General features: G+C 41.1%; 1 protein-coding gene across 6 annotated transcripts in view; it reads left to right on the top strand.

Moving 5' to 3' along the window:
• Window positions 1-24173, top strand: part of KCNIP1 (potassium voltage-gated channel interacting protein 1) — a 226951-nt gene that overhangs the window by 168606 nt on the left and 34172 nt on the right. The gene's annotated exons all lie outside the window — the stretch shown is intronic.

Here is a 24173-nt window from a genome sequence, read left to right as displayed (position 1 = left end):
CTTAGATTGATGGGCTCATCAGGCAGAAAAATGGGAGCCTGTGCTTGTCTCCTCAGTCTCTCAACAAAAGCAAAAGGACACAAAGCCACTTTTACCCTCACAGTTCACTTTTCCCATCCAAACTTCCTGGATTTAGACACAAATTTTAGCTTTTCTTGATGCTACAAATGCATGGACCAGTGTGAGCTATGACTCAGGGGGCAGAGAAGGTGGGGCAGCAAAACCCACTTTTATACAGGACTTAGGGATCTAAATGTGGGGCTGGGAGAGGTCAGAAAATCTTGGTTATTTGGCAAAATTTGTCGTTGTGAGGTACTAATTTTCTTTGACTTCTTTCATTATTTCTGCTGCCCTTTTCAGTGAAGGGATCTCTTACCAGCCCCAAAACTCTGCTCTAGGCTTTTGTTATAGATAATGAAGAGTTGGCGGAGCTTTTAATTAGCTGAAAGAGCACCATGCCAATTTGCAGAAAACTGTTGTCATTACATGATTATAAAAACTGTGTAACTTCTCTGCTATTTTTGAAAATTTCAGTCCCTTACTGAATTACTACAGTGACATTTAATCTGGTCTAGGCCAAGGCCGCCTTATTTAATATTAGTACAAGTCCTTAAGCCAAAGTATATATAGATAAATTAAGTATAAAACAGTGAACAAGCTCTTTGAAGTTGTGAGTTTTGAGAGTGTGCTTGAGAGATTTCCTTTGTTTTTAAATGAGATACGGAAAATTGATAATTATAAAGACATCAAGCTGTTTGACTCCAATTTGTTTTGGCTGATTTATGTGCACTTCTCATACCATTGCATCAAACTGTCCTATGAAGTAGAAAGCAGAACCATGTGATTTCACAAAACCTTCAGGATCTTTCCTGAGTGTTTATGAGCATAAATAATGAGTGTCATTCTGCAGGGTAGCTCACAAAGTGCTGAAGTCAATAGAAAGTTGCTTGTTGACTCCAGCATGTTTTAGATCCAGCACTGGAACAGACTGATCTGATGTGTTGTGGAGTCTGTGCTGGAAATAGCCCGAGCCCAACTCTAAACCACCCTGCTGTAGTTAAACCAGCTCTGAACACTGCTTTCCATCATCTTCCTAACATCAGCTGGTCTCTGATATTGTGTAAGAAAAAAAAAAGATGTTAATGTCTCAATCGAACACTAAAAGACTGCGGACATGAAGTTGCAAAATTAAGTATTTAACAGAAGAAATCTTAAAGTGAATGTTATATTATTCTTGGAATAAATCAGGCTTTTCTGATATTGTCTGATTAAATAAGAAGTGTAAGGATGACTTCATGATTGTTGTAGCAGGGGGTAAAGGAAATTTACAGACTTCTGTTATTCTGTGTGCTGCCTGAAATGGGGGAAGGAGATTTTCCCTCTCTGCAGGTGATTAGTTTCCACTGGACGTGTAGTAGAGATAGATGTCCTGGTTTCAACTGTCCTTGTTCATGATAGATTAAATGTTGGCTCTCTCATTACCAGATAATAACTTGAATTTACCATCTGTGAAATAAGACAGTCTTACTCCAGTTGTCACTGGCTAGGGGAGCTCTTCTCTCTCTGCTTTCACAGCTGGATGTTCTTGCTGATAATATCAGTAAAGAGATCAAGCACAGAAATATCTGGGCTCAGACTTTGCCAGGTAGTGAGGTTCTTTGCAATGCTTACCAGTGCCATCTTGAAAGATTTATGTTTACTGCTGTAAAACTTCTAAAGTCAGACATAAGCTGAAGTGTAGGTAACCCTTTCAGAGTTGGGCTTCTGTGGGCAGAGGCTCTCATATGATGGCGTTTGCAGCAGGTCTCTCACTTCTGGGCCTTCTGGCTTCAGCTGGAAGCTCCCAACATTATTCCCAAAGCGTACTAAGAAGAATAATTAGAATAATTCTCTTCTCAAAGAAGGTGACATTTATGCCCTCACAGGGGAAAGGGTGTTAATGTGCTGTCAAAAATAGCCTGCACAGGAGTCAGCCCTCATCCATGCAGCCTCCCCCTCCAGCTTATTACTCATGGGGAAAAAAAGCCTAAATTGAAATATTTTTCCTGGTTTGCCTCACAGTGAGCCTGGGTTTATTTCCTCTCACATGAAGGTATGCATAAAAAGTCTGCACATCTGCACTGGGCTCTGGGCAAGTTTAAGGTAGGTAGAGGATGCAGAGGATTTCTAGACAGGCAAAACTGTGTTTTCTGAATCACTGGAATTACTTTATTTTATTTTTAAGATGACCTGTCCTTCTCTCTGTCATGTCATGCACAAATTAGTCCTTCAGAGAGTAATTTGAAAACCGTGACTGTGTGTGACAAGAAGGTACAATGTGAAAGGTGTGGTACTTTTGTTTTCAGTTAATTAAAAACTTGAGATCTCACATTACTAATGAAGCTTCAGGTTTCTGTTCTTTGAAGCAGACAAATTTCTAATCAGGCATAATTACTGAGAATTGCTCCTTGGCTGGATCTATTAACTTCCCCTCCTCTTTTTGTTTTTTGCCCCTCTCCTTTTCCTCGTGTCTTGGCCTGAAGACAGTAAAATATATAGCAAACCTCCAAGAATTACCTGAATGGCAGACATTTAATAGCTTTATAAAGTATCTGAGTGAAGGTTATTAAATCTGCTGTACTGAGCTTTTCAACTACAGCTGTTTTATTCTCTATCTACATAGAACTTAAAAAAATTCTGTGTGCAAAAGAAGCATTGCTTTCCAAGTATACATTAATTAATTGTCCATTTGTATTGATTATATTGATGTTGGACATAATTTGTGAAAAATGCTTACAAAGTACCTGCCCTTGAATGGTTTTCTGAGTAGACCACAAAATGTAAATGCCTCCTTATTGTTACAGATTGCCTTTCCCTGTGTCACTTTAAAATTGCTGCTTTCTCCTGAGCAGTGAGAAATTATGCATTTCAAGTTACCCACACAAAGCATTTTCCATGGGGACCTTATTCACTAATTCCATGAGCAGCCCGAGGTTTGCTCTCCTCATGTCCAGAGCTGAGGTTTTCCTGGCACTTTTCCTCCTGTCACCAGAGATTTTAAACTTGAAGGCACTGTCCTTGCCATGGCCAGGACAGCCCCAGTCTCCACTCAGCTCACAAGATCCACTCTGTTGCCAAGGAGGGCTTCTTTCCCAGTCGGCTCCCTTAGGACCTGTTCCATAAAACTATCCTCCACGTTTTTCAGGAATCTCCTGGCCCAAATTGTACCAGCTCTGTGATGCTGTCAGTTAATCTCTGAAAAATAAGTTGGCATGGCTTTGTGGATGTTTGCTTGGGTAAAAACAAAAGGTCTCAAGAGCTGCCTGTAAGGCTTTAATGAGCTGCAGTCTGCTGTGACTTGCTCAGTGTTGAGTCCAAGTGTGATCACTGCTCAGCACATTTTTAAATGGGTTTATGAAAATTACTCCTTGAAATGAAATCCTGCTGGGAGAACCTGCTGCTGGCCTGTGTTCTGTTTCTCTGTTTTTGTGTGTGCCTGGTGTCACCTGCAGGGGGAACAGAATTGCTTGTGAGGGTAACTGCAGATTTACACTAAAAGTACCTGATGTCAGGCTATACTCCTCTATCTGTGGAAGTATTTGCATTTAGAGAAATGCTTTAGATCCATCCTGGGCTTTGAGCTGCTTATTAAGGCTATTTTTAACTTTTTCTCTGCCTTTGAAATGCATTCTCCCTCAAGGCTGGTTCAGGAAATTGCCACATTTCTTGAAACAAAGGCAGGCATCTCTAGGTAGGATTAGGCAAAAAGCAACATAGGTTTGGTTGGCACGTGTGGCATGGATAAACGGGCTTTTATCTGATGTTTCTCTTCTTTTCAGTCTTGATTTATCACTCAGTTTTCACTGTTTCCCCTCTTCCTTTTGTCCTGTTTTTTTCCCCCCCCTTTGTGTATTCTTCTGCCTTGTGTTCTGAGGCTTTCTAAAGGGTAAGACTACTCAACAATGAACAAGGAATAGTGAAGTTTTCTAATCTGTGACTTTGAACAAAAGAAAAATAGACTTTAGTTAATAAGTCATTGAAAACAGTATTAAACAGTATTGTAATTAGGGGAAAAAATTATGGCAAAGGTGTTTATAAACCTGAGCCTGAATAATTTGAACTTGGGGGTTCAGAAAGAAGGCAGAGTACCAAACTAAGCTGCTTCAAAAACTCAGGAAACCTAACTTTTGTCCATGGCTTTCCTTCAGGGCTCTGGGAAAAATGCTTTTTCTTTCTTTCATTTTTTCTTATTAGAATTTTCTTTGTAAAATATTCCAACACTGTAGGTGAAAGTTCTGTAATAGTAGCAGTAATTATCTCCTGCGTGGTATTTACCTAAGACAAATCTCTACCAAAACAATTTTCCCCATTTGCTTTCTTTTGCTGCTATTTATTACACAGGTTGTTTGACACTTTCTCCCTTTTCTTAATAATTTTCTATATTTCATTGTACTGTACAATTTAAACCTCATTTAAGCAATGTTGTGTACAAACCATGTCATCCAGAATTGGCAAAAAATATCTGCAGGCATACTTCAAAAGTGCAGTTCTCAAGACTTAATTCCATTTTGTTATGGCTGGGAAATGGAGATCTTTGCTTCTCAAGAAATAATCCAATATTGTAAGAAGCCCCAGTTGTATTGCCAGTTCCTAAAACAGCTAGTGAATGTTTCCTGCTGACCTCATAGATGTTAATACAGATTTTATGGCTTGATTTATAAGCTGAAACTCAAGTATAACCAGCTTATGAGTTGTTCCCATTCTTTAATCCTAAAAAGGAAAGGTGGCAGAGAGCTGAACTGATAGCTTAGAAAACAATTGATGTGGAAGGGAATTTAGCACCCTTTCTCTGTAAGTGGTTTTCAGGCAGAACTGAAGAGCTGCTACTCTTACATTCCTTGAATACATCAAGCTTTAATATTTAAGACCCCACATCAGGCAAATAAAAAGGTGTTACTGAAGGGTTCCTGTAACTTCCCTTGGCCTTTGCTTACTTTTGCTGTTTATTGAGCACATACTCTGCTGGTAGAGCAGTGTCTTAGAGGAACTTCCTAAGATGTCTCCAGATAGTGCATCCTGAATATTTTGATACACAAGGGTTACTCTGCACAGAGATTCATGCTGCCAGGCCTTGCCTTGATTTGAGCCAGTTCACCGCTAGTTTAGTATTATGTTCAGCCTTAAAATTACCCATCTTCTATGTAATGGCAACTGGCTCTGGACAAACCTGCCACCAACTGAGTCCCTCCATCTTTCCTTGGCTGTGCAGTGTGGGTCAGCTCTGGAGTGTGCTTGAGACTGCAGCAGTTGCAGTATGTGTGTCTTGCTGGGTCTTAACCTCTCCCACCTTTTTCTGCAATTACAATTAGCTGGAAAGCAGAGGCTGGGAGACATTAATGAAATGAGAACATGCAACTTCTAATGCATTAAATTGGTCTTAAAAACGAGATTCACTTAATAAATTATAAAAATAATTTAATATAAACAAAAGACAATTAGGAGACAAAAGAAATAAAGCAAAGGGTTAAAACGGCCGGGTGCCCTGGTGGGTTACCAGGAACACACCTGGTATCTCAGGAGTGTCCTTTTTATCCCCTCTTTGCTGTGAGAGGTTAATGCATATTCAAGCATGTCCCCTCCCTGGTTCCACCTTCTTGGATCATGTTATTTTCTGCTGGTCAGTATTATTTTGGAGTTTGGTTTCCTTTCTGCTGCAGATGGTCACTTGTTGATAAGAGTCCAGGCCCCTTATACGTCCTCAGAGAGCAGATGGGCTTCATATCTTTCCCCCTTGCCAACGTCCTGGTACCGGCTTTTTGGTAACAGTTTGCTCTCCATTTCCTGCTGCTGATAATAGCCTGTTTTCCACAGCTTGATCCTCCCATTGTCTTGCCTGTTGGAGTTATCTTGCCTTCTCCAGATGAGACATATCCTTACCATTCAGAATTCCTATCTAAGCCTGTAACTTGCTAAGAGAAAAGAATATAGTAAAAGCATATAATATATTTATCAGAATAATTGTGAAAAGCCAATATTTACAACATTAATTCACAACAAGCCCTCCTTTTATTTTTTTTTTATAAATCATTTGGCTTGAGCAATAATTCTTGTTTTCTAGCTTCTAGCACTCGTTCATTTTTCTCACAAATCAGTTTAGCTTTTTCCAATAGATCTTTCACATTATTTTGTTTTCCTAATACCATGATTTTTTTGTGCCATTCTAGATGTAGCCAATTTTGAGTCTGTAGGCATTACTATTTGCATGCCTTGCACTACTTTGGTGATTAGCCAAATTAAACAGGGGATTAAACAAGGAAGAAATATTAAACCAGCTGTAGCACTGCTACAAGGAGAAGAAACTTAGCTTCTTCTACTACTCTATCCCAAATATATTATCCCACCAGTTAGTGGTCATTACTGGTTTTCATTTTTGGACTGGCACATGGGCCATTTTTCTGATTTCTTTGGCGATATCTAGAACGGCATTTTTATTGTCATTGAAAACAACAATCTTATGTATTAATTTTCTCACAGAACACCCCTTCTTTTAGCCAATAAATAGTCTAAAGCCAGCTTATTTTGATATATTGCCACTGTGGCTTTCATCACTGACTGGCTATTAATTCTATAGCTCCAGCTGTTTCACTGGTTATGATTTCTACAACAACTTGGAGTTTCATAATGCAAAAATTGGGGTTCGATATCTCCAACTTCCATCTTGTGCCCAAGAATGTTTCTAATATGTGTTCAGGGGCTATTTCTCATCTCCCCATTTTTGAGGTACTCAAACTATTCCCTTTTATTTCTTTTTACAACCTCAAAAACCAACACCCCCAACTAATTTCTGTCTTGTCCTGACAAAAAGAAAAATCCTAGCTGAATCATTCTCAGAGTACAATTCCCCTTCCATTGCGAAGGGAGTTTTGGGTATGCCCTTTTCTCACATATCCCAAAATAAGACATCTGGTGCTTTCTAATAGTCATTTTTCTGTTGATTTATATTTCCCCAAAATTTGGCTATTTCCAGAGTAAGGATTTTTCCCTGTACTATTACACTGGAAGAATCTGGTTCTATTACTATGTACACAATTTTTTCTTTTACTTTCCTTGGGGTCTAATACAGAGTTGGTTTCTCTGGAACTTGCTATGTACAAGTTTTATTACCAGCTTTATACTTTTTACCAGGAGTATTTCTCACTTCATGAAGAAGTTTTCTCCATTTAATTGCTGTTTGAGCTTTGCTTACATGTCCTGACGTGAGGTTAATACAGGTCTAGGTTACTGTGTTGGCTTTATCTTTTCACTTACCATTTGCTCTCTTACCAAATCTTGGTTATTTCTCCTGGCAACAACTGTGAAGAAAATCCATCTTTTTCTCCTTTTTGGGCAGTTGTTTTCTAATCTGTTACTACTTGTTCCTAGATTTTCTGTAGTCTAATATTTTCCCTTTATGCATACAGGTACTTAATTTGGATGGGTTATAGCAGTGATTATTGATACTGGTGTGGGTAATAAGAAAGAAACCCCGGTGTCATTCCATGTAAAGCTTTTGATAGCATTTGTAACATGGCTTTGCTGGTGTCCCAGAAGGGAGAAGGATAAGTGACAGAAGAAGGAATAATAGGGGTCCAGTATGGCTTACACCCCCACCAATCCTGCCTATGAGGTTGCAGCTCACAGCAGGTGTTTTATATTCTTCTCGGTGGCGAGTTGTAGTGGTCAGTCTGGTCTTGCCCCCTATTTCCTTGTCACTTCCTCTTTTGTAATTTCCAAGCAAATTTCTTTTGACACCTTTTAACAGCAGTTTCCCACCGTTCCTCAGGTACTTCCCACTCAACACGCACTAGTAATTTCCCATCTGTAAAAAAAAGTTATCATTTAAGTTATTCTTAGTAGATTTGACACCTCACACTTCCTGAAATGAGAGGCTTAACTTTGTGGACCACAATACCTATTATTCTCTAATTTAAACACTTATATTTAATCCAGATAACATGTCCCGTATTGGGATGATTTAGACAGGGTATATGGTGTGGCACTGATGGAAGTTGTGGTTCTCCCCCCTCCTTTATACAAATCACAGGCAAAAGTAAAAATATACGAGGATTTCTCAATCAAAACAGCCCCAGTCCTCCTGTTTGGAGTGGGAGTTTCCTCCCCAAGGTGGATACCGAAAGTGTCCCAGAACTTGTCCAGGCAGGACTTGAAACTACTGATACAGGCTTGGTCTTACTTCCCAGTTAGGCGTGATTCTTAGCTCATTCCTTGGATCAGTTCATTACCGCCGGTCTCTGCTCAAGAGTACATTTGGTATCACTCAGTTTGGGTATTACAGTCCAGTCCTCAGCTCTTTTGATCTTATTGGTGTGAATCCAACTTCACTCTTTGGTCCAGATTGCAGCTTCTCTGCCTTAATTATCAGTAGTACCTGAAAACAATTTCTTAATAACACAGGGAGAATGAAAACATCACATCAAAATTTTCCATCAGCGAAATTTAACAGTTAACATAGGAGCCAATCTCTTTCTGTGCATTCAGATTAGTTAAACAAGAAAGGCTAGGTTAGTTTTGACTTCAAATAAATTACATTCATTACCTTTTTTACCTTTTGGTTACTATTTACTTGTTTAGCTTCACAAACTTCTTTTATCGGTTTCTTAGAACAAACCCCTTCCTTTTAACAACAAGAGTAAAAGAAAGAGAAGAAAAAAATAAGAGAGAGAAAAAAAATCCTATTTCAAGAAATTAAACTCCTTGATGAGGTTTTCAGAATCTAACGAGCAAGATTACTTTTGCTTTGGTCTCATCATCCACCGGTCTGTTTCTCAGCCTTTGTTCCGTTCCTTTCTCATTGACAGCAGTTTTTTTCAGGCTATCTCTCTCCCCCACCCCTGCTGCCGCAGCTCTCGGCCGAGCAGGCTGTTTCAGCCGCTCGCTCTGCAGGGGCCCACTTGCGTCCTTGCCAGTCACTTGCTGACGTGCTGACCCTGGGGCAAAGCCCGTGTCCCCTCTTTCCCTGCTGTGCCGTCCCTTCACACACAGGACTGGCATTTTCAAACACACTCAGCTCCCGCCACTGCCGAGGGGCAGAGCCCGGAGTCCACAGCGCTCTGGTCTGGGGCTCCTCTGTTGGGCCAGCTCGCTCTTCAGCGGCAAACCTCACCCAGCACCGCTGCCGGGCCGGCGAGCACTGCCGGCACCCCGCACCCCTCGAGACCCCGGCACAGACACGGCGGGTCCCGCTCCAGCAGCGCCACTCACGAACCGCGCTCTGCACCCTTCACATCGGGTGGGAGAGGACCGGGAGCCGCCACACCGGGCCCTGCTGTTCACCACTCACAGGGACCGGGTCCTGCTACAGCCGCTTTACATAAAAGCAATAAAACAACACCTAAACCTAGCAACTCTTAACCCAGCGCTCCAGATGCTCCTAACATCTCCTATTTCGGGCACAATTCTCATCTCTAATCGCGCTTGAAAGTTTTTTCTCCCCACAAGCCAGTGCTCACTCTTCGGAGCCAACAAGACACTTCTCGCTCTCTTTCTAAAAATCTTTACAACTTTAATGAAAAGAGACGCACACCTCTCTCTTTCTCTTTGCCACTATTATCTCGCCACTCTTTACACCACATCCCTCCAGAATCTCCACTAGACAAATTACTTTGCTTCAACAACAAATTCTAACACCTCCTTTTGGGGACACTCCCCAAAGCCATCAAAGGCGCTAGACACAGAGACCAGTCAGCTAGCTAGCTACTTTTACCAACTAAAACAAACTTGCAATTTCTATTTCTTCTGCCTTGAACAGATCTTCAGTCAAGCTAGAAATGAAGACACAGACATCATTCTTCTCTAAGTTTTCTTCTACAGGTACAAAGGAGTCTATCTTCACACAGCTGCTTAATGTGAATAATCTCTAGTGTAACTTTTCACATGACAAGATATGATCAGGTCTTTTATTCTTACAGGCATTTAGATACATTGACAAGTTTCTGACAATACCTTTATGTTTCAACAGTACTTGCAGCTTATATACTATGAACAATCTATAGCAAGAACCAGTCTTACAATTGTTTTCGAACTCTTCTTTCACAAAATAAGACTCATCTCTAAATTAACACATGTACTTATTAAAATAGACCAAGTTTAGAGTCTCCACAATCCTCTTCTTAATTCGAAACACCAACAATCTTAATTTTAATCTTTTAACTGGGTCCACTTCTGCTTTTGTAATAAGCACAGCTGCAAAACAACACAAGCACTTCTAAAGACATGTGCACTCTCTTGGCAAATTCAAAAGAACAAGAAATCATGGCAGTTCTGCGCCTGATCTTCAGCTAAACACACTATCACAATAATTCCTTAGCAATCACCAGAGAGATGATCAGCATTTCATATCGTGAAAAGAGACAAAATAATTTTCAGCAGCAGTAAAAAGATTTACAACAATCCACAGGATTTTGCTTTTAGGCTGACACCAGGTTCTGTTGTTAAGAACCATGGGCTGTGCCGATCAGCACGGGACACAAACAACATTAGGGTTAACAGCTCTAACACTTATTGACAACCTGATAAGTTTTCACCTCAAGAAGTGACTACTATGCAAATTACTGTAACTTGCCTTTAAAATTATAATCAACCACAAAATTCTACGATATTCACTAAAGTAAAGAAATTGGAAGGCATACTAAGAAATGGGTTTGTTTCTCTACAAAATAAATATTGCAGTCACTCAAGAAAAAAAAAAACCAAACAGAGCTCACTTCTTTTCCATTTTCTCCCAGGATACATACTCTTCCTGAAATCTCAAATTTTAAGCACCGACACAACTTATTGCTGCAGAAGCCCACAGCACCATCATACACGGAATTCTCTCAGAACCCGGTAAAACAAAGGCTTGCAACTTGCAGCTCCCTTGGTTTGGAGCTGATACCATATGCCAGTACTGCTCCATATCTCACTCACACATCTGGCTAAGAAAAAGCTCTCTGAGACAGTTTGACACCAGTCCTTACTCCTGAAATCACAGAACTTAATGTGCGGGGTCTCATAAGACCCCGGCATAGAAAACCTGGGTCCCAGAGGGACTCACCCAGCTCTCTCACCACTGGGCCTGTTCCCGGCCTGTTTCACAGCTTCAGGAGGTTCCAGGAGTCACTGAGAGCTCCTCCGATCCCCCTGTGCCTGGAGCAGGGAACCCGAACCAGCATCTGTGGTTCAATCCAGCCTGCCCACAGCCACCTAAACACAGCTCTGCGGCTTGAGACCTCCAAAATAAGTTTAAACAATCCAGGGGCACCAAGACTTAGAAGGCCCCTGCCCTCACTTTATTCAAAAGGGATGGGCTGAACTCATCCCCTCAGGGCACCCTCCATGCCCTGATCTTATCAGGGTTCGGCCCGACTCACCGCTGGCCGGAGCTCCAGGAGTTCCCTTGCACTCCTGAGGCTGACCCGCCCCTCCATCTCAATAGCTCGGCAGGGAGTAGCCCTGGGAGCACCATCTCCCAGGAAAACCTTTCACCGCCGCTACAGTGGGGCAAAGAAAACTTCTAAAAAAAAAAAACCCCCAAAAAAACCCAAAAACCAAACAACTTCAAACGCTGAATCACATACCAGCTCACCAAAGCGACCCCTCCCCCGCAAGCAGCTCTTGTTGCCCAGGGGGGAGGAAAGGCACGGAGGGACCATCACCACTAAAGATAACCTTGGCTTTGCTCTGAGAGCAGAGCTGCTATCCCACTGAGAACAGATTTGATACAACACCCCCGCGGCTCCTGGGCTACAAGCCCCAGTTCTGGTTTGCCTCCCCTCCCGGGGCTCCAAGACAGGAGCTCGCAGGGAGGAAGCGAATCCCTCCATGTGTCCCCACCATGATCCAGTCCCTGTGGAAGCATTGACCCATGTTCACTCTTACTCCAGCACAGCACAGAAAACCTTTCCTCTTTAACAACACAATACAGTTGCTCACCCTCACTCCAGCACAGCACAGAAAACCTTTCCTCTTTAACAACACAATTCCAAAAAAAAAAAAAAAAAAAACCAAAAAAAAAAACCCCCACAAACTTCAATGCAACAATCACACCTATTTACGCATTCTCACATCTGTTCATTCAACTCCACCCAGTCACAGCAAGACAATAAGGTGCTCTTTACTTCCCTTGTTAATATACGCCCATGGGCGCTGTAATATGTCAAATATCCCAAGTTTCTTGGATTATTCCTCAATTTGGCAGTTTTAAATCCAAATTTCTTCGATTTAATCCTCAACTTGACAAAGTTTTAGAGAATCCACATTTTACTCTGTTTTCCCAGTGGATTGTGCCAGGAAAACCTTGGGCTCCCTTTTCCCGAGGGGCTCACCCCTCCCCTGAGACCCAGTCCCAGTAACCCCGGGGGTATCTTGCAACCCCCGCTTCCCGCTCCCCCAAAGATTACTTACAATCCGTCTTCTTCTTTGGGTCTTCGTGCACAAGAATTATGGAGCAAAAATACCGCGGTTTTATGGAGCTTTTTTTCCCCTTTCCTTTGCTTTATTCCTCTCCTTGTCCTCGGGGTTTTGACCTGCAGCCGCTTGGTCCACGCTAGGAGAAACAGAATGGGATCTGCTGAACTCAGCAGGGGCGCGCCTGTTTCCCCGTTCTGGATCTCCGGTGGTCCTAGAGGTGAGGTGCTTATCCCGGAAAGAGCCCCCAAAAATTCTTAAAAACGAGATTCACTTAATAAATTATAAAAATAATTTAATATAAACAAAAGACAATTAGGAGACAAAAGAAATAAAGCAAAGGGTTAAAACGGCCGGGTGCCCTGGTGGGTTACCAGGAACACACCTGGTATCTCAGGAGTGTCCTTTTTATCCCCTCTTTGCTGTGAGAGGTTAATGCATATTCAAGCATGTCCCCTCCCTGGTTCCACCTTCTTGGATCATGTTATTTTCTGCTGGTCAGTATTATTTTGGAGTTTGGTTTCCTTTCTGCTGCAGATGGTCACTTGTTGATAAGAGTCCAGGCCCCTTATACGTCCTCAGAGAGCAGATGGGCTTCATATCTTTCCCCCTTGCCAACGTCCTGGTACCGGCTTTTTGGTAACAGTTTGCTCTCCATTTCCTGCTGCTGATAATAGCCTGTTTTCCACAGCTTGATCCTCCCATTGTCTTGCCTGTTGGAGTTATCTTGCCTTCTCCAGATGAGACATATCCTTACCATTCAGAATTCCTATCTAAGCCTGTAACTTGCTAAGAGAAAAGAATATAGTAAAAGCATATAATATATTTATCAGAATAATTGTGAAAAGCCAATATTTACAACATTAATTCAGAACATTGGTTAATTACAGAAACTTGTTAATTCCCCATTACTGGAGCTACCTTCCCCGATGACATTTTTGGTAACTGAATTCTTTATTAAAATGGAAATGTTGATATGTGCTTTTCCTAAGTCACAGCAAACCCACAAGATAATGTGCCCAGCAGCTGATGTCTCACTGAGCACTGCTACATAAAAGGGACCCCAGGCTGGCCTCTCTGGAATGCAGTGAGCTGAAAATGTATTTATTCTCTATCTGTAATTAGAGCATACCAGAGCTATTTTTCAAGGAACTTGTTTTAAAATTATGCCAGTGAGACCTGGGGAAGGGATCTAGTTTTATCCCAAATGACTTCCTGGAAGACAAGTGTCCTTGTCAGCATGTGAGGAAATTGGCAGCGAGTTGTGGAGCTCTGAGAGGTTGAAGTTTATATAAAGAGATTATTAATATTTTGTGACATATAGTTATTTTATAAAGAGGTTATTAATATTTTGTGACTGTTATAAATGCAACGGCAGATTAAAGATAAAAAAAAAGATAAATTTATTATAAATTAACAAAACAGCAAAACAGCAAGGAAAAACCACAATAAATGAACAGCGCAGCGCTGGGTGGACAGGGTCTATACGCAAGGTATAGGTGTTCCCAAATCCACGTCTGAGGGTTCTTTGGCCTGGGTTTTTATAGGGATTTTATGTCCCCAGGCTAGAATTCCAATCAGTTTCCATTCACCAAGTGTCCCTGATTGTCAGGTGAATGGATTTCCTGGCCTAGAAGATTGAGTCAGTAAGTGTCCGGGCAGAGTCTCCTCAAATGCAAAGTGAGTCTGTATGTATTTTAACATATTTCATCACAGCAGAATCGAGGGATCCGGGCTAGTGCCGATGGATATCTCGGAGGAGTTGTTTCCTCTTTGTCCTTCTTGATTGAGTTACTCTAGCATAGGTTTGGCGGGTGTGGTGTTCAATTCTAGCAACGACCATCTTCCTGAGGCTCGTCCCTTTTGTTTCGCTTGATTGTCTCTGGCCGAAGTCGGCCGGGCGTTGCCTAGGTCCGGAGGTAGACTTTCAGGCTAGTTCTTTTGTCTCTGTGATGGTCTTTGTCCTGTTCTTTCCTCCGAGTTGATGTGCCTGCCGAGGTTTGTTTATCTGGGGGGGTTCTTTTGCAATTTGTAACTTTGGAAGAGGAATTCTACCTCGACCTGGAGGAGAATTCCTCATTCCATATTTTCATCAGTTATAACTACACATACTTTATTTAAACCTTTTTCTTTCAAATTTTTATTCATCCAATTCTTTATTACAGTGACATATAGTTATTTTATAATATATTTTGTATATATATAATATATAGTGTATATGATATACACTGATACCAATGCTTGCTTCATGGCTTCAGTTTGCCCTGTCATGTTTCACGCTGAACTTTGCTCTGTGAGTATCCTATGCTGTAACTTCCCAATGTTGCACAGCTCTGAGCACCCTGGTGGGGTGAGCTCTCTGAGGCAGCAGCACCATTACCTGCTTGGGAGAGGGGAGCAAAGCCACAGCTCAGGGCAGGTGAGACCCTGAACACACCAGGGCATTTTGGTGTCTGTGACTTGGCAGTGGTTTCATAATTTCTCCCCAGCACAGCAACCAGGTTTCTGAAGGCATGGGATCACATACGTCTTTCCTCTCTTTTTGTGACTCCCTGTGCCGTGTTAGGAACAAGAAAGGGCTGACACCGACCACCTATTAGTGATTGCTTCACACAAGTAACAGCATTTGTGTGTCACCTAGCAGTAACTGAGGAGTACCATAACAGTGGTGGCACAGAAGCACCTCAGCCAGGCAAGAACAACGACAAAAAAGGACAGTTCCAGTCTCCAAGTGGTTAAATATGCCCAAGAGAAAAGTAAAGGTGGTAGAAGTAAATAAAAAAATAAAGGTGACCAGCAAAGCCAAACTATTAGGTATTTTATGGATAGTCAGGCAGAATACAAGTGTGCAGAAAATAACTTCCCATACCTCACAGCCAGGTCACAGTATTGCCAGCTTAGTGTGTCCACAGCTGGCCAGCCCCCAGCAAGTGGCAGCGTGCCCGTGATGCCCTGGGGGTTTGTCTGTGTGTGCCTGGTACAGAGCGTGGTGAATTGATTCTTATTCACTGCCTTGTGGATAAGCATGCGAGACTCTGCATCCTTTCCCTCCAGCACACTAAGTAAGAGCTGGGTTGGAAAAACTGGTCTCATAAAGGCTCCAGCTCAGTGTTTGCAATTCATCATGGTCCAAGGTGCAGCTTTATTTTTAAGTACAGCCCCAGTTTAAGATTTGTTGGTTTAGCTTTTGTTGGCACAAAACAAAAGCTTGTCAGCTTTGCGGCACAGTTAATTCCCCTGTTGCAGCACTTTGGAGTTATAGCAGAGACAAAAGCAAAGTTGAGTGTCTGTGTAGTTCAGACATCACTGTGAACAAGTAATAATCAGAACCTTCAGCTGACACTTAAAGTTTAAGGCTGTTGTATGACATTTCCAAGTCTGTGGTGTCTAGTGCCTCCTCCGAGCACAATTACTGTATAAACCGAACAGAACGTGTTGAATAAACATGCTGACTTCACCTTCTCCTTCTAGAGTTATAACAGTGAAATTTTAGTAGATTTAAGATTGTTAGTTGAGAAGATGTTATTTCATTCTTAACTGACTCTTATCACACTCCTTTGTGGTTCAGGAAGATATATATCTTCCGTATATATCTTCCTCTGGAAAATAATTTATATCCAGGTCTGAAGAAACCTTAGTATTAATGCTTACTGATGGTTGTATCCTAACAACAACAGGTTGCCTACTTGGTATCCAGGAAAAAAACACAGGAATTGGATTTTTGTGCGGGTTAGCACAGAATATTACAGCTTTGCAGCCTAGGCAACAAACTGGAAAGTTCCTTCCTGTTTAGATCAGTTATTTTAGCAGAATCCATGCCAGGTTGCCCATGTGTGAAATCAAGTGGTTTCCCACATTCCTGTTTTTATGATATTGGAGCTAGCAACTGAAACAGGATTAGTGCACCTTGTGGAACTGCATTATTTCAGAGGCTTAAAAATAGTTCTAAGGCTCACAAAGCTTCACATATGCACAAATATTTTTATGTATCTTTTCCAAAGAAACCCACTGTAATTGTGGTGCATGAGATTTTCATGATGCCTTAAGATTCAGAAGCATTTTTCTTCTAATCTAAAAGCAATCCCTCTTGTAAGCAGCCCATGAAGCTGAAATGGTCAAAGTAGGCAGAAAGACACTAAGGCTTTCAGCTGAGCCTCTGTTCTGCCTTAGTTGTAGGCAAAAGCCAATCTGTAAATGCCACCCCTGACAGTCAGATATTGCACCAAACAGTGCAAATGGAGGGCAGAATATATGGGGTTTTCTCAGCATGGTTTATCCAGTTTCCCTTAAGTGAACTGAAACTTTATATAGTCACTCAAATGCTTACATTTGTATCACCCAAGTGCTATCATTCTCTCTAAGAAGCCTAAACTGGCAGAATGATTTCATGATTTTCCACAAAATTTGAAGAATTTTTGCCTGCCTTCATTTCCCAAATGTTAGTCTGCATTCTTTTCTTCTGCAGGGAAGCATCCTTCAATTTTCAAGGCTCAGTGAAAATGGGATCCTGCTCAGTAGTTTGTGTTGAGTAGGGAGTTGTTTGGATGTGTGCCATCTTTTTTCCTCACTAAATAGCAGAGGTATATCTAGAGATATATGTCTAGAATTCATATCATTATTTTTGTTCAAAATGTACCTGGAAGATAATCCTAGTAGAAACCCAAGTGTATTGTAGTGCATGTTTTCCTGATGACTTGCAAGAATTAATAGTAATTAGCTACTTGCTGTGAATGTAAAATGCTTAAGGATAGAGAAATCTCAAGGATTCTTCAATGTACTGAAGAGTGTTTCATGTTTTACATTAACTAAACTGTTATCTCCATCACCTCTGGACATAATTTGGCCTCATTACTGGATTTTAGGTTTTTTCTTTGCCTGAAAGTGTTCTGAATAGAAAAAGTACTGACAAGTGAAATACCCTGTCATTTCATCTAAGTGTATTGCCCTCCAGGCCTGAGCAAGGATGTATTCAAGCAGCAGCAAAGCATGCACTGATGCATTCATGATGTGTAGTTTAATAATGGCCATTAAGCTTTGCACTTTTTTCAGGAGAATGTAACCTGCAATTAATTAATAAGCTGCAGTTTAATTCAATTGCAGGAAGGACAGGAAAGTTGTGTCCTCTGTCATATTCTTTTCCATTAGTTAAGATGTGTTTCAATCAGCAAATTGACAGGAATATTTAAGCAGAGACAAAGGTTTATTAAAATTTCCAGGTAATAGTATGGACTATTGTGAAAATATCTAGTTAATTGGGATGGACATATTTGGCCAAGTTTTCCTTAAAAATGCTCTTTGGTTAGTCTGTTGCAGTGTCCTGGAGAACAATGATCTTCCTGTACTTGAACTGATCAAAATTTAGATTGACAGGGAACTGGTCCAGCCCAATTCACAATGGGATTTAGCCTTTCATCTCTGTACTTTGCATGCTGTGTACTTGATTTTCATCAAGAAATGCCACAGTACAGCTGATATGTGGTCGTTTACATATGGACACCCAAGGGAAACTACTTGGCTCGCTGTGCCACTGTCAGACATGTGCTGCTGTAGAGCAGCTGTTCCTGGAGAGCTCTGGGGTAGGAGTCTCTGGAATTGCTGCTGCTCTGCAGATGTTGGCAGAAGAACTCCAGCCCTGTGCTCCAGTGCTTCTAAGATGCACTGAACTCTGTTCCTGATTCTGGAACCTGGTTTTATCCCATTCAGCACTGGGATTAGCCTAAGAGGTGTACGAGTCCTCCAGAGGATGAGTGCCTCTGCAGTATGAGCCAAAATTTTTCATGCAGATGAATGTTTATCTTATCAAGGAGCTGGCTTTCAAGTGTCTTGCATTTTTTTGGGAAAAAAAGTTAGGCTTTGAGTTTTGCATGTTGAAGGCCTTTGAAGAAATTCACCTACACACCCAGCTATATTTCTGATCTTAGCCATGGAAATGAACTGTGATTCAAGAGGACTGTGGAATACTGGGGGAGTATTCTGCCTGCTCAAGTGTGCATGATACATGCTAGGTCATGGAATATTTTTAGATACACACAAGGGAAGATACATGAAGATTTATTAGGCTGCTGCTTAGCCTTAACATCCTAAGAATAATTTCTGTTATGTGCTCTTCATGTGCTTTGTTCCCATAAAAGTCAGTCTAAATGTGTCTTGTCAAGAAGCAGAATTTCAGTAGTGGTGGCAGCAGAGGAGCAGATAAAATGTAATTCATAAATCAGGGCCAGTCTGGTTAACTCTGAGAGCTGACCCCTCTGCTGAGTGCAGGTTACACAGAACTGCTGCCATAACCTTACAGTAGGAGCACTGCTTGCAAAAGTAAAGCCAACCCCCTTACCAGACAGCCTCTAAAAGTTCTTCTGCTCTCTGTGTGCTTAGAACTATAGCATAAACTGGCTTTTCAGGTTTTGCTGCCTGTTTCACAAACTACTTTAGAAAGTTTGACTTCAGACATTGGCTTTATAAATTGGCCTTTTTGTTTTGCAGTTTGGTACAGATTTCAAAAATTTTTGAGATGGTGTAATTTGAGACTATGATATATCTAAAATAGTGTGGTACTACTTCATAATTCACTGTGATGTATCTAAAATATGCTTAGTTTTATACAGTTTCATAATTCTTTCATGAATTTATTACTCTGATCTAGTAGTTGTGGCACTATCTAGTATAATTATGCAAATATCGAAGTAGTTTAAATCTTTTGAGGAATGCAAATTACAGATGATAAAATAAAAACCTAAGTGCAACTAATACATAGATGGTAAAATGAATATGAAATGCCAGCAAAGAGTCAACAAGAATATTTAAAGATAATTCCTCATACAACAGTTCAGCAAGTGAAAGAAATACAGGCTTATTTAGAATATTGCATGCATGTATTCATTGCTTGAGGTCACTTACAAATAAGAACTCTAGAACAGCATGAAAAATGGTGATAAAACATAGTTAAATGTAACACACAAAGAAATAGTGGTCTTCAAGTAGAATGTTTCACTTAGGCCTGTTGTTACTAAGGAAAATGCATGAGATGACCTCTACTGGGCAGTATGTTTTATATTCTTATGTAAAAATGAGGGCATAATTTAATATGCCACTAGATTATGAGTTAAAAATGCATTAAGCAAAGTGATTCTTCAGTTTGCCTCTTAAAGATAAATGGATAAATAAATATCTTCATTGGAGACCACCAGAGCTGTGACGAGTCCACTGCTGCTGGAGTTGACAGCAGAGGCATTGAGCTTTAAGCCTCTTAACTGCTTCCAGAAGCTGACAGTGATTGCCAGTGCAAGGGAGGGGTCACATTTCCTCATGCTTGTGGTAGAAATCCAGTCAGCAAGAAACTGCCATTGCAAAGCACATCTGGCTCCTGGTTATTTGTGGGGTTTGGCAGCTTCCTTTGGCTGCTCATTACTCATCAGTGATGTGTATTTGCTGGTGAGGTTTGCTCACCCTCGAGTACTGCTTCTTGGGGAAATGCTCAGCTGGGTGTGGGGCTCAGCACAGGTTGGCAGCATGGACTCATACAGTGGCATTTTCCCTTTTTGGGGAATGAGCCTCCAGAATAAATGAAACATCAGGTTTTCTATTTTTGAGCAGTTTCATGTTGTACATAGTCCCATCCCAGTCCCTCACAGATCTGCTCTTCCCATTGCACACCCTTATGCATTGTTCCTTCTTTCAGCCTTGAAATACCCTCTTTTCCTGTTTCTTCTTTTAACTTTTCACCTTCTTTGCCCTACTTTTCCTCGCAGCATGTGTCCTCCTCAACTTTCATTGCTTGTTTCAAAGTAGAACAATGAGAAACATCCTGCAGCCTTTTCCTGTCTCCTCTGCTAGTGTGGCTCAGGTCATGAAGTGGTTGCTAGAGTCCATCCAGCCTCAGCAACAGCATGAAAGGACAGCAGGTTCGGTGCTGGAGAACTTCCTTGTGTCCATCCTGAGGGCAGCCACTGCATTTCTGCAAGTCTGATGTGTGATCTCAGAGGAGGCTGCTGGGTTTGCTGCTGTGGTTTGTGTACCTGGGCTGGTTTACAAATAAAAATCTAGAGAAACAGGTGAAAATCAGAAGGGAAAGTGATATAGAGCTTGTCAAGGATATTTAACAGTTTGGAGAGGTTCTTATAACTCTTTTTAAATTTAATATTTTAATAATTTCATTTTATATTGCCTCCATTGAAGTTTCAGACTGTGCATGTGAACTGCAGTTCAAGTTAGTCCTTCAAGCTTCCTTGGTTTCTTTGTTAGTTGCTGGTCTTCTCATGACTTGGGTGTGCATTGCTAACACTCGCCTTTTGTCATGAGCTCCAGGTTAAAGCCAAATTCTCACTTTGAAGTGGGATGTGCTTGTCTGCACTGCCAACTCTTCTGGGAAAAGCCAGGAATGATGGATTTGATTTCTGGAACCTTTCAGAGCTATTTTTGTGTGTTGTGAAGTTGATGATGTGAATTGTGCCAAGAGGCTCACAGAAGGCTGGGAATCACTGGCTCGAGACAATCCACTGAAAGGGGAGTTCCTCCTGCTTCTCCTCATGGTTCAGTGGGTCCTTTGACCCCACAACTGCCTACCGTTGTCAGCAAGCAGGGAGGTTCTCTTAGCACAAGGAGAGATCCTCACACGAGCTGAACTAAGGGGGGAATGTTGAAGGAATTAAAGCTGGTTTTATGGCAGAAAAATTGATACTATGTCAAGAGAAGTGTTCATCTGCCAATTATTTCCCTGTGCTCACACAGAAAGGAAATGGCAGCTGAAGAACTGAGATCTTTATTCCCAGCTCCCTGGGTAGCTGGGAAATAGAAAAGCATCCAAATTTCTGTGTTTTCCAGACTAACTAAGGAGATATTTGTGGTTCATCTCTCCTTATACTGAATGTATTTTTGTCTACTGACAAAAATAATAAGTAGTAATTAGCCAGGATTTTTAAAAAAATTATCCTAGCTGGTGAATAACTGCTGGGAAATACCAGTGTGATATGAAATCCAATTAATTTGCAGGCAGAGGGATCAGGCTGGAATTGTAGTGGTGCAAATGGGCAGGGACCTGAGCTCACTGGCACTGAATGGCTGTTGGTTTAGCTGGAAGTTGTTTGGACTTGCTTTAAATCATCAATTACTTAAACATCAAACTTCTGAATTTGCTCACAGCTTTTTTTTTTAAAAAAAAATTGTAGTCAATAATTATCAATAAGTGTTTTTCCCAGCACAATCTGCAGATGACACAAATTCCTTGGGGCTAGTGAGATCCAGAGAAATCTGAGAAATACGGATGGGGCTTAATTACTGGTCGTGAACAGGATAGAGAAATAACTGGTCACTAAGGCAAGCAGATAAAAATCCTTCAATTTAAGCAGTAAATATCATTGCTTGGGACTAGGTAAGTTACAGTCAGTCATGAAAGGCCTATTGGTTTAAATAACTTTAAATCAACATAGCAACAATACCTGCTAACTTTATGTACACACAAAAGAACTCATTGGATAAATGGGTAGGGAATAGGAAGTTCATACTCTAGATGCTGCCATGTTGTGAACAATCTCATTATGCCACTTCTAAAACAAAACAGAAGTGGGAGGGCTTCAGATGTCTGCAATGGAAGTAGATTTATGGACAGCACCAGTAGGAGAAGACCGTTCAGGACTGCTGAGTGTCAGAAGATTGTTAAACAGAACTGTTCTGAGGATATATGAAATAATGTACTCTACAAGAAGAATCATTCAGGTGTTCCTATTTATTCTTTATCATAACACAACAGCAAAGGAATAGTTCATCAAAATGACAAAAGTCTAATATTTAAAGTTTTAAACCAGGCAAATCACTGAGTTTTCTAAGAAAACCAGGGTTTTCTTAAAGATATGGGTATTGAGAACATATCATGCTGCATTTTTATGCAAAATGAGGAGACAAATCCTTCTCTTCAAAAGTGTCTGTTCCAAATGGCTTGGTCATTGGAGAAGCTTCTGCTGAGAGGAATATTATTCTCCATTTTGCGTGATTTTTTTTGCTTTTGTGTGATGCATTATTTCCCCCCAACCACTTTTAAGAGCTGATTATAGATTACATAAATAATTTATATGATTCATCATAGCAATTCTTTTATTACCAGAAAATTTTTTTCATTGCATTTTACTTTGATTGATCTTTATGAAGTTGCCAGTTACATTCTCAGAGGGCACATGCTGTGCGTATTTTTTTGCAGCTAATTGAGGCATTCAACTCCTTTTGCTGCATGTGAGAGATGTGTACAGTATACGCTAGCAGGAACATCTATCTCTATTATCAGAACATCTGGTATTTTAACATTAGGCATTTTACATCCCCATTCTTTAAGATTTAGTAAAAACAAAGCTTGCTGCTTTATTGGTGAGCTTAACCTTGTCTGTCTGTAACTAGAGAAATGTTCTTCCAGCTGCTGTTCTGCAAAATCTGTTGATTATTGTCTACAGTAGAAAACCAGGTAGTTAATTTGTGCAGTTTATTCCATGTGTGAAATCTTAGTAAATCATAAAATCATAGTCCCTTGAGCTGCCTACCCTCTCAGGATGACAGCATATATTTTGCAGCAGATTAGAAATGTTTGGGAGGCATCAATCCAAAAGCTGATTATGTGGCACAGTTTATAGATTGTAGAGTTCTGTAGAAATAATAATAAAAAAAACCCCACACTATTTATTTTGCATTGGTTTGGGTTTTTCCTCATTGCTTCAGAAGCGACTCAAATAAAATACCTTATAATACCTTGATTAATTTTTCTGCCTCCTTTTAAGAGTTGGTGATCCTCTATTTCTGTGCAGATTTCTGCTGGAGAACTAAGCTGGATAGCTTTCCTTTGGTTTAAATCACAAAACCAGTCTCTCTCATTAGCTCAGTACTACAGAAAAGAATGTGTGTGGCTGTAGGGAATGGGCCCAGCTGTTGAGAAAAGCTCTATCCCTTACTGAAATATGTTCTCATTATGGGGGAAGCACATGAGTCCATAGGATTTGCCTCCCATTATGCATCTGCAGTCAGCTCTTCAGTCAGTCAGTCACTTGTCATTATTCGAATGTTTAAGGAACAGCAGAAAGCTGACTTGTGTTAATCATAAACCATAACAGTAGGTCAGTATGTGGCTTCCAGGATGAATGATTGGATGGATGGGGGCACCTGGTGCCCTGCATGTCAGGCCACTTTACACCTGCATGCAGAAACAAGGCTCAGATTGAGTTAAACTGCTTACTCTTGTTGACTTGATCTCTCAAGTGTGTGAGAGTACTCTGCACCTCCAACCTGGCCTCACTATGAGCATCTCTCAGGAATTCAAGTGCACTATTTAGTTACTGTGATACACAAAATCTTGTTGAGATTCTGCACCTGATGTCGGTGTTCACCAGCAGTTTAAGTCAGAGGCAGCACCAGGAGAGGCTGTGGACCAGTGTGGTGGGTGAAAGGCAGCTTGCTCTGCTCATTGGGGGCTGCAGGGAGGGGGAGCTACTGATTGCCTGAACTGGGATAAAGCGTGGGCAGGCAGCAGCCTTGGAGTCCTGTAAAATAAAAGGCATTGGTGAGCTCTGTTCTCCTGAACATCCTGCGTGGGAACACCAACATCTAATAGCACACTTGAAAAGCCCAGCTTTTACTGGTGTTGCAATATTGCATCTGCCATCCTAATAAAACACTCACTCTGCCAAGTGTTTTCTCAGCTCTGGTGATAATGGGGAAATACGTAATTGGCTTTTGAGCAGCCCACAGTCTTGCCCAGTGCCAGCAGCCTGGTGAAACAC

The sequence above is a fragment of the Cyanistes caeruleus genome, chromosome 15, assembly GCF_971803275.1.
Source record: "Cyanistes caeruleus chromosome 15, bCyaCae1.hap1.1, whole genome shotgun sequence".
Lineage (NCBI taxonomy): Eukaryota > Metazoa > Chordata > Aves > Passeriformes > Paridae > Cyanistes > Cyanistes caeruleus.
Note: the sequence above shows the minus strand (reverse complement) of the source record. Positions and strands in the feature narration are given on the sequence as shown.